Below are 12215 nucleotides of genomic sequence, written 5' to 3' on the forward strand. Positions count from 1 at the left end.
CTGAGTTTTCCCACAGCCCTCACTCAGTGTCTCTCCTGCCAGCCCAGAACTCCTCTTTGTTAAGACTGTTTCTGAAGTCAACCCTTCTCAGTCAGGACGCTCTTCAGCTAATGATGTCCACGGAGAGCGCAGAGTCTGCAATGCGCGGCCTTGCCCTTGGAGTCAGCCCCGGGGAGAGCGGTTTGCCGGGGGCGCTGCGACCCTGGAGTGGAGTGAACTTGACAAGCTTGTCCCAAGTCCTGAGAGTCAGAGCTGGAGGAGTCTTTGCTGATATCTGCCAAGCCACCTCCTCCTTGTATGGGAGAGGGCACGGCTAGGCCTGGAATCTAGGGCTGCTGACCACCCTACCCACCACCCCCTCAAACACACACAGAATCTCACACTTGTGCAGGCATCAGAATCACCTGGAAGGCTCATCCTTAACGACTGATGGCCCCATCCCCGGCTCCGATTCAGTAGGTGTGGAGTGAGGCCTCAGAGTTTTCATTTTAACAAGTTCCCAGATGATGCTATTGCTGCTAGCTGGGGACCACACTTGGAAATTGATGTTTTAGCAGGCTGCCTTGTGCCAGTATTCGTGGGCTTCCCTTGTGGCTCAGCTGCTGAAGAATCCGCCTGCAATGTGGGAGACCTGGGTTCAATCCCGGGGTTGGGAAGATCCCCTGGTGGAGGGAAAGGCTACCCACTCCAGTATTCTGGCCTGGAGAACTCCGTGGACTGTATAGTCATGGGGGCGCAAAGAGTCGGCCACCACTAAGCGACTTTCACTTTCACTTGTGCCTAGAACCCACTTTCAGAACCCAAGAACATGGTGCCAAGGAGGCAGAGATACAACTGCCATTTGGAAGGAGGCGAAAAGGACCCAGCTGGAAAAACTCACAGGTTCTACAATGTGCCAGCCTCAGGGAACGGTGGGGGCAAGGGGGCACAGTTCAGACCAGGTGGGGCAAGGGGGCACAGTTCAGACCAGGTGAGGCAAGGTGCCTCGGCAACAAAACTTAAGGAGACGTCCCTCTCAGGCTCCTGCAGTGTGTCCTAGTGACTGCTTGCTTCCGCCAGGCCCAGCTCCTCCCCTGGGAGCCTGACGATACCCACCACCCTCCCCCGTCTGGTAGCTCGGCACTGTAGCCAGTGTTTTCATGAGCAGCCGCCTTCTGTGGGGTTCAGTGTCCATGCAAAACTCCTCTTGATTTAAAGCAGGGCATTTAATACTCTAGGCCAGGAAGAAGTGACATATTGTGTGAGTGTGTGTGTGTGAGTCTGTCTGTCTATGTGCCTTTGTGTGTCTGAAGGAGAGACAAAACAGAAATGGTGTCAGAGAAAGAGTCCTGAAAGGGTGTAAACAATGTGTAAACTCCCTGGTAACTCAAGTGAGCCTCCTGCACCAGCAGCAGCAGCATCACCTGGAGAGCTTTAAAAAATACTCAAGGCCAAAGATTCTCAGCATTGATGATTATTAGAGAAATGCAAGTCAAAACTTCAGTGAACTACCGTCTCACACTGGTCAGACGGCCATCATTAAAAAGTCTACAAATAACAAATGCTGGAGAGGGTGTGGAGAAAAGGGAACCTTCCTTCTCTGTTGGTGGGAAATGTAAACTGGTCCTGCCACTATGGAAAACAGCATGGAGGTTCCTTAAAAAAAAAACTACAAATAGGGTTGTCATATGATTCAGCAATCCTACTTTTTGGCACGTATCTGGACAAAACTACCATTCAAAAAGATACATGCACCCCTATGTTCATAGCAGCTCTATTCATGATAGCCAGGACATGGAAACAGCCTAAATGTCTATAGGTAGGTAAATGGATAGAGATATGGTACAGATATACAATGGAATATTACTCAGCCATAAAAAGAATGAAACAATGCCATTTGTAGCAACATGGATGGCCTTAGAGATTCTCATACTAAGTAAAGTAAGTCAGAAAGAGAAGGGAAAGTACTGCATGATAACACTTACATGTGGAAGGTAACATATGACACAGATGAGCCTATCCGTGAAACAGAGACAGACTCACAGACGTAGTGAACAATCTGTGGCTGCCAACGGGGAGGGGGCAGGAGAGGGATGGATTGGGAGTTTAGGGTTGGCAGACAGACAATTATACAGAAAATAGATAAAAAATAAGGTCCTACTGTATAGCACAGGGATGATATTCAATATTCTGTGATAAACCAGAGTAAAAAAAGAATACGCAAAATTATGCGTGTGTGTGTGTGTAACTGAGTCACTTTGCTATGCAGCAGAAAACATATTGATACAGTATTGTACACTTTAATAAAAAAAAAAAGTTCTGAAGCCCAGGTTACACTCTAGAATCTGCATTTTAACAAGATCCTCAAGTGAAATAGGCACAGAACGTTGGGATCATCTGTAGGGTCTTTTTTAAAACAAAACAAAACAAAACACTGATGCTGTGTCCCACCCCCAGAGACTTTGATAGTCTAGATTCTGCGTGAACATGGGTTATTAAAACCTCCTATGTGGTTCTAATGAGCTACAAAATCCCAGGACCATCAGTGTAGACAGCCTCAGAGGTCTTCAGAATTAGTGTGGAGATAGCATGGCACAGTAGGACTCATACGGCATTTTAGAATCTAGGATATGATTGCTAATCCTGACTCTACCACTAATGAATGATGTGGGCTTGGTTCACTTTCTCGCCTCAATTTCCTCAAAGTAAGATGGGAATGTTAACAACCTCTCTAGACCAAGATATTTGTGATCATTAGAGCTTTAAGGGGTCTCAGCTAACATTTAGGTCATGTAGTTTCCATTTTACCCTTGGGAAAGCTTACGACTTTTCGAGGCCTTGGTTTCTCCACTTATGAAATTGGAACTTAGCCACTAAGGGCCTGTCTCCAGCGCACCGTTCATACTCCTGCCTTCGTACAATGATTCTCCATTCAGCGCCTCCACCTCTCCCCCCGGGCAGGGCTCAGCGTGGTCAGTCCTCTCTGCACCGCCAACTCCCATCTCCTTAAACTTTAGGTTTCCGGTCAGAGTTTACATCCTGAAAGGAGCCTTCCCTGACCACCCCCTTCCAGCCCAGGTTAGGGGCCCCGTGGTCCCCTGAATGTCCCTGCCTTCTGCCCTTCATCATGGAACATGATAATTGTCTAAATGGTTCTCTGACGCCCAGCTGGGTTGTGACAGCCCCGCAAGCACTCTGCTCTCCATCTCTACCGCGGATCCCTGGTCGGTGTTCACCAAATATTTGCCTGAAAGTTGAATGAGAGACCATCAGTTGAGGTTGTGATCAACTAATTTCACAACTAACTCTTGTTCCAAACATGTGACCTTTACCAGTTTGATTCAACTCAACATTTAAAAGGACATACGTACACCCGTGGCTGATTCATGTCAATGTATGGCAAAAACCACCACGATGTTGTAAAGTAACTAGCCTCCAATTAAATACTTTTAAAATAAATAAATAAAAATAGATACCACAACTCAGAGGGGAGAAAAAAGCTAACTAAAGTATAAGGAAGACTTCCCTGACATTTACCCTGGTTATCTAACTGCTGGAGGGACACAATTTTCTGAATGGAAAAAAATCAGCTGAGTTATAAGCCCAGCTAGATCGTGACCACAGCCTTTCACAGGCACACCACAGTTTGCAAAGCGCTATCTTGTCTGCTGTCTGCTTGCTGGGAGGATGGCAGGGCAGGAATTATGACCATCACACTAGAGTAGAACTGCCTGAGAGCGGGCGTATTGTCTGCTTTGTTTACTGAGGCTTCCTCAGCACATGGTAGGTGGACAATAAATATTTGTACAATAAAGGAATCTCTATCTGATAAAGCTTCGGGAGACTCAGGAGGCCCAGGGTTGCTAGTTCTTTGAGTGTTTCCAAAGAACTAGAAAACCATTTCTCATGTTAAATCTTCTGGTTTTTAAAGATTGGTCACTAACTTGAAATGTTAAAAATTAACACAAAAACTCATCAGAGGCCTTGGTCTGATGGGGCAGCAGTTTATAACCTATGAGCAAGGCCAACATCAGAGGTGTTTAGGGCTTACAGTCAGACTGAATCACCAGTCCAACCTCATCTCCCACAGCTTGCCTTCTTACACAGCAAACCCCTTTCTTCAGCTCCCACTTCTACACCTCCACTCCAGTCCTGCATCTCCCACACCTGAAGCTGTGCCAAGCTCCACCCCTGCCTCAAGCATCATCCAAATCCCACCAGAGTCTGCAGGATTTTATGGGGACTCCACGTTGGAAACCTGCCATACTCTCTCTGTTCCTAGCTATTTGTGACCCATCTCCAGTCTCCTGCTGCACGGGAGACTCCTGGGGACAGCGATCTTTGATTCGTCTCTATGCCCTTCTATGCAGGGTCCCCAAAGAGCCAGTCCAGAGCGAGTGTTCAGGAAACAATAGCACGGCTGACAGATCCGGCAGCATTCAGCCCAGCGCAAGTGAATTCCTCACTTGGAGCAGAAGGATGGATAATTACAGCCTGGCTTTAGCAATCTGCTATGCATTCACCCCTCAGGGTGTGTGAATTGCTGTGAAATTCTTATCGAGAGGAAAGCAGAAAGTGACTCTTAAAGGGAGAGTTAAGGGAAGGAGGAAAAGCCTTTGTAAGCTCTCGAGTCTCTGCTGACCTTTGGGCCATGGAAAGCAGGGTGGTGCCGTCAGGAGGCAAAGGTGGGGCCCCTGACTTGCTCTGCTGTGACTTTGGGCAGGTGCCTTCCCCTGTCTGAACAGTAAGGGGCAGAACCAGATCACCACCCAGGGTCTTTTCTTTCTAAGATAATAAGATGCTGTGTGGCAGTCAACGGGATTTACAGGATCCCTGGTTAACGTGATCTGGGGGCCACAATGACTGACTTCTGGCTGTTTCTCTCTTTCTCTCTGGGGCCTCCAGTAGGGGAAGGGCAAAGCCAGGCGCTACCACCTGAAGCTCATCAGCCTGCCTGCCCTGCGTCCCCTGGAGGTGATCCCTTGGTGAGGTCCTGAAGGCCCCCAAATGCTTGTAGGCTGTTGGAGATCGGGTCACTGGGCAGACTCCAAGATGACTCCTGGAGCAGCAAAAAGCAGGGCTGAGATCGTTAGCACCTGCTGGACCTTAACTCTGGACTGCTGGACTAACACTCCTTGAGCCCCAGTATCTCCATCAGCAAGATCTGAACAATACATGCAGTTCTTGGGTAGTTAAGATGATGACATTTAAAAGTCCAGCACAGAAGCTGGCACATGGCAACTGGCTAATAAATGTTAGGTCTCTGTCTCATGAGACTTAATTTGATATGAACAGGTCAGCCTTTCAACAGAGCCCAGAGAGTTCTGCAGACTCCAGGAACTTGCTTTTATCTTCAACAGAGAAGACCCCAGCCCCACAGTCTATAGTCTCAGGGAAAATCATCTCAGAGGACAAGCAGGTATAGGATGGTGAGTGCAGGAAGGATAACTGAAGAAAATGTGTATCAGAGGTGCTGCCGCTGCCGCTGCTAAGTCGCTTCAGTCGTGTCCGACTCTGTGCGACCCCACAGACGGCAGCCCACCAGGCTCCCCCGTCCCTGGGATTCTCCAGGCAAGAACACTGGAGTGGGCTGCCATTTCCTTCTCCAATGCAGGAAAGTGAAGTCGCTCAGTCATGTCCGACTCTTAGCGACCCCATGGACTGCAGCCCACCAGGCTCCCCCATCCCTGGGATTCTCCAGGCAAGAACACTGGAGTGGGTTGCCATTTCCTTCTCCAATGCAGGAAAGTGAAGTCGCTCAGTCATGTCCTACTCTTAGCGACCCCATGGACTGCAGCCCACCAGGCTCCTCTGTCCCTGGGATTCTCCAGGCAAGAGTACTGGAGTGGGGTGCCATTGCCTTCTCCCGGAAGGACCCCAAATCCCTCAAGACTGTGTGTCCCAGTGGGCTCCAGTCCAGGGGATATCTCAGTTGTCTGGAACCATCCTGGAGCAGGCAAGACCTAAGTTCCAGAGGTCAAGGGCGAGTGTGCAGAGCCCCAGATTCTACGCAGGGCCCAGCTGGCACTTCCTAGTGGCAATGAGTGGTGGCCCCATGAGAAGGGGCCCTGGGCAGAGTGGAGCTACAAATGGGGAAACTACAGGGCCACAGCCCGGAGAAAAGCATCCAGAGGCAGGGTCAGAATCCAAGTTTCCTGAGTCCTTCCTGGGCCTCGAGGGAGAGGAAACCAGGAGGAAGGATTGGGTAACAGCTTTGGGCACACGGACCCAAGAACTGAGAAAGAAGAAACCATCATGAACATCACCCGCCCCAGACAAGCTGCTCACCTGTGCCAAACAGGCCCTCAGTTTAGCATCACTGGCTTTGACCTTTAAAATTAATTACTAGAGTCCGGGCTACTTTTTAAAAAATCTCAGTTTATACGCTGATATATTCTACATGCTTGTTTCTTCTCAGCCCTTCCTTCTCATTCTTCCAGAGCAATGCTTGTTCTTCAGCTGTATCCTCAGATCCTAGTATAGTACCTGGGACATAGTAAAGTGTCAATCCACGTTAATGGATAAACAGACTCCTTTATTTATGAGCACGTTCCCTGGCCAGGCCCTGTGCCAGCTCCTGGGGGAGCAGAGACGCAGCTGGGTGACTCCTTTGTCCTGGATCACCACCCCTGTGGCTTAGCACCCTCAGCCTCCATGTTTGGCTCCCTTGACTGGGGATCCTGCAGGGCAGAACCCCTACACTATTCAGCCCCACCCCCCATGACCCAGGATCCACCCCAAGCAAGGGCTCTGAAATCTTGGAATTAGGCGAGTAGAGAAGTAGATATTTTGACTCTGATGAAAAGTCAAAAGCAGAGTGGCCAATAAGCTAGAACGGCTACCATCTCTTGCTGTCTGTCTCCATCTCTCTGTTTCTTCCCCATCTGGATACCCTCCCTTTTGGGTCTACCCCCACTTCCAATCCTCCTCCCTCTCCCCTAACATCTGCTTCTGGTTCATAAACTTGCTCACATTTTTTTCCCCATGGGTTAGCTTAGAAATAAAGATTAGCTCTCAGTTATTTACCCAACGTACAGCCAGGATGACTGGTGGCAATAATCAGCATAAAATACAATTGATGAAGGCTAAAACTCCACTTGGTGGAAATTTCATTGACTAAAAATTGACCAAAGCATCAAATCTTCTTGATGCTGATTTGCTAAATATAACCCAAGAAACTTGGACTTGGTTGAAACAGTGACCAAGAAAAGAAAAGCTACAGTGGCATATGGTACCATGAGTCAGTTTGAAAAAAAAGAAAAAGAAAGAAAACTGATTGATACACCAAGTCTTCATGGTGAAACAATGGCCCTAGCTGAAATATTTTCAGTAAGATTTGAGAAAAGATAAAGAGGAAAATGGACCAAAGAATTCCATTAACTTTAAGGTGCTGGCTTTGAAAAATAATTTGTCCATAAAATTAATTAGTGCTGATATGATTCTTATTGAAATACTAGTAAGAGCTGAGTCAAATGCCCAGACTGGGGGTGCCGTGGGGGAGACATGGATGAGTGGGCTTGGCGTGCTGTCTCTGCACTCGCCCCACTGCCTGTGATGAGTTGGCCCAGTTCCTCCTGATTTGTAATCATCACTGTCTTACCAGTGGTTTTGTACTTCCAAAGCAGTTAAGTTTTTACACTAATCGCTGCCTCCTTAATCAATTAATGAGACTTAAAAGGTCACTTATCATTGGAAATTGCAAGTGGACTCACCAGAGCACTACACTGGCCCACAGATACTAAGGGATTGCATCCTACGTTGGTAACTGTGCCCTGGCTTTAATGAGATTCTTATTAACACATACATTATTAATTAGACCATTAATGCAGATGTCATTTTGAGTCACACCAGGATTCCCGATGGCTCACATGGTTATTAAACCTTGCTAATTTGCACAAGGAATTAATATTATATTAAAGGTTCTCTCCACTGTGTATACTAAATTAAACGCTTACTTTCAACATCTCACCCTCCACGTTCACCTATACTTGTTAAAGAGAGGCGTAAGAGGGGAGCATTTTCATCCTAAGACTTGAGAGCTTTCTATTTTGCAAGTACCTTTGGTATCTGTAAGTAGACAGGGAAGGAAAGGCTTAGGGAGTGGGAGGGAAGAGAAACCCCTCACATCTCAGGGAGAACCTCCTGATATTTAATTAGCAAGGCTTCCTAATGTGTCTAAAATGGAATATTAAAATTTTTCTTGTTATAAAGTTTCATTTGCTCATTGTAAATAATTTAGGAAATATACATAAGCAAAAAAGGAGAAAATTTCCATCACCCAATCTCTCAGCACTCGGTAATTACCACCCTAAACATTCTCATGTGCCATTTTAGCCTACTTTCATTATGCTTAAATAGATACGTTTTCACACAGATAGAATATGCTATATGTTGTTTTATAACTTGCCCTTTTAACTTCATATTTCATGAACATCTTCCTGTATCATTAAATGTTCTAGAGCATCATGAATTGTCATGCTACATAATCTCTTTCATTTTGTGGGATGGTCAGCTTGATAAACTGGTTAGGTTACAGTCCCCAGTTATTCAGTCAAACTCTAAACTAGGTATTGCTGTGAAGGTATTATTTTATAGCTGTGATTAAAGTCCCTAATTAACTGTAAGGGAGATTATCCTAAATAATCTGGGAGGGCCAGAGTCAGCCCGCTGGAAAGCTAAAGAGCACGACTAAAGCTTCACTGAGGAAGAGACTGTGCCTCCGGACAGCAGCTTCAGCTTGCGCCCTTCCCAGGGGCCTGCCTACAGACTCACCTGACCAGAGCCCCAATGACACAAGCCAATAAATCTTTGCATACATATACCTCCTACTGGTTCTGTTTCTCTGGCTGAACCCTGACTGACACTGGTCATGCAGATTTTATCACATGATTATATCATAATTTAGTTAGCCAATTCCCCGTTGTTGGATATTGTACTGAGTTGTCTTGCTGTCCGTTTGGGACCATCAATCCGCTTACAGCCTGGAACTGCCCTTCCCAGTATGCTGTTTCCTGAATGGTTCCTGGATGGAGACTGCCAGTGAGAGCAACCTGTGCAAAATTTGCAAGTGAGATGCCAACAGGAAGCCGTTGTTATTGGCACACCATGGTAGTCAGACATAAAGGCAGTCACCGGGCGTGGCAGGGTCAACAGATGCAGTGGCTTTGGAGACCTCTTCGGGAGTTCCATCCCATTTTGTGAGCCATATGAATACAGCTTCTCGGACTTTCCCACGGGTGCTATCTGCACCACCGGCGCCACCTGTAATTCAGGTGGAAGTGGTTAGCAACTGCTTCTCAGACCCTTCAACTTCCTCCTTCTAGAATCTCACTCTTCACTCTCAGATTTATAAGCCCTGGGCTTCCCAGGTGGCGCTAGTGGTAAAGAACCTGCCTGCCAATGAAGGCAGACGTAAGAGACGCAGGTTTGATCCCTGGGTCAAGAAGATCCCCTGGAGTAGGAAATGGCAACCCGTTCCGGTATTTTTGCCTGGAAAGTTCCATGAACAGAGGCGCTGGGCAGGCGACAGCCCATGGGATTGCAAAGAGTCCGACACGACTGAGTACATCCATTCCTGTGTTAAACCCCTTATTCTTGTAATGCTTGTTATGGCTCTGTTTTCCTGACTGAAATCACTAGAGGTTTGAAAAACAGACTCTTAAGGAGGAGAGTGTGGAAATCTCTCACTGATATTAGAATTAAGGACATTAGCGACACTGTTGCTACCTCATGGTCATCCATGGCATAAAGTGACAGAAAATTTGCTTAGATTATTACCTGCCATCATCTGAAGTCAGGTTTCTGTAGAAAGAAAGTCAAGGGACCAGCTAGCTCTGCAATAGAACGTTATAGTGGAAATAAAGCGTATAAGGACTGTGGGGTTAATTGGCTACTTCTAATTGTGCTGAAGAATTTGAAAATAGTAAATGATGACTTCAGGCTTTAACTTCCCAACTCAAGAATACATGTTTGCTTCTATCCCCATGACTTTGGCTCTTTGGCATAGACATCTTGTCTTCCAAAGGAGGATGACTTCATTCAAAGAATACAACAACGGTCCATTCTGTATTACTGGAATGATTAGTCCTGATTACCAAGGGGAAGTTAAGTTGCTACTTCACAATGGTTCAGTTCAGTTCAATTCAGTCGCTCAGTTGTGTCTAACTCTTTGCGACCCAATGGAACTCAGCACGCCAGGCCTCCCTGTCCATCACCAACTCCCAGAGTCCACCCAAACTCATGTCCATGAGTCAGTGATGCCATCCAGCCATCTCATCCTCTGTCGTCCCCTTCTCCTAGCTTCAATCTTCCCCAGCATCAGGGTCTTTTCAAGTGAGTCACCTCTTCGCATCAGGTGGTCAAAGTATTGGAGTTTCAGTTTCAACATCAGTCCTTCCAATGAACTCTCAGGACTGATTTTCCTTAGAATGGACTGGTTGGACCTCCTTGCATCCAAGGGACTCTTAAGAGTCTTCTCCAACACCACAGATCAAAAGCATCAATTATTTGGCACTCAGCTTTCCTTATAGTCCAACTCTTACATCCATACATGACTACTGGAAAAGCCATAGCCTTGTCTAGACAGACCTTTGTTGGCAAAGTAATGTCTCTGCTTTTTAATATGCTGTCTAGGTTGGTCATAACTTTCCTTTCAAGGAGAAAGCATCTTTTAATTTCATGGCTGCAGTCACCATCTGCATTTTGAACAATGGGTCCTGCTATAAATTAAATGTTTGTGTTTCCCCCAAAATTCATAGTTGAAATTCATCACCCAAGGTGCTGGGATCTGGGGGTAGGACCTTTGGAAGGTAATTAGGTCATGAGGGTGAAGCCCTTTTGAATGGAACCTCAAAGAGCTCCTTGGACCCTTCCACCGTGTGAGGTTACAATGAAAAGATAGACATTAATAAGGAAGCAAGTCCTTACCAAACACTGAATCTGCCTATACCATGATCTTTGACTTCCCAGCCTCAAGAACTGTGAGAAATAGATGTTTGTTGTTTATATACAACAGTCATGGGCATTTTGTTACAATCGCCCAAACAGGCTCAGACAAGGGATTAAGAGGAGTCTTTCTGGGACCCAGGAGATTTTCTGGGTGTTTTCTAATACTCTCATGTCCTGTGGTAGAAGTGCATGGAAAACATCAGCAGAGTCTAATGACATAGACTCCTCAGGAATGAAGGTTTGAATGATTCTCCCAGACAAGGAACCATAACTGGCCAAAATGCTTGCTAAGAGCAAAAAGGATTAAGGAACGGGTGGTTAAAAAAAAGAAGTCAAATTCCTACTACAACCACATGACCCATTGCCAAAATGAGAATTAGTTGCTTTGTTTCTTTGCTTTTATATGAGTGTATTTATGTGTGTTAATCCTAAAATGGGAACTACTTGCTTTCTTCTTTCTTTGATTTTTCTGTTCTCCCCTCTCCCTTTTTTGTTTAGCTAATATGCAGTGCATTTAAAGTGTTTAATCCTGTATCTCCATGTTAAGTTACAGCAGGTGACCCAGCTAGATGAGCAAACATCATCCAGAGATGGATAAAATTTCCTCTGGGACTCTGTGTTTCCTCTTTTGGCAGGAGGAGCAAGCAGGAACTTGTCCTCAGTTGTACCGAGGAGAGACGCATCATTTCAGGTGGGAGTGGGCTGTCCTTAGCGTTTCTACTCAGAAATCAGCCTTCGTGAAAGCAGTGTGTATGGATGCCAAGCTGACAGTGTGCTCTCCTGGATCTTCCAGCAACCGACGCTCCCATTATCATCAGACTGGGAACTACATTTCCCAGAATCTCCTTCCCTGCAGGGTTTGTGGGATTAGAGTTTGCCTAAGAGAGGAACAAGAGGATCAAGACCATCCCCATGGAAAAAAAGTGCAAAAAGGCAAAATGGTTGTCTGAGGAGGGCTTACAAATAGCTGTGAAATGAAGAGAAGCAAAAAGCAAAGGAGAAAAGGAAAGATATTCCCATTTGAATGCAGAGTTCCAAAGAATATCCAGGAGAGATAAGAAAGCCTTCCTCAGCGATCAATGCAAAGAAATAGAGGAAAACAACAGAATGGGAAAGACGAGAGATCTCTTCAAGAAACTTAGAGATACCAAGGGAACATTTCATGCAAAAATGGGCTCAATAAAGGACAGAAATGGTATGGACCTAACAGAAGCAGAAGATATTAAGAAGAGGTGGCAAGAATACACAGAAGAACTGTACAAAAAAGATCTTCATGACACAGATAATCA

This window comes from Cervus canadensis, chromosome 14 (genome assembly GCF_019320065.1).
Source record: "Cervus canadensis isolate Bull #8, Minnesota chromosome 14, ASM1932006v1, whole genome shotgun sequence".
Taxonomy (NCBI): Eukaryota; Metazoa; Chordata; class Mammalia; order Artiodactyla; family Cervidae; genus Cervus; species Cervus canadensis.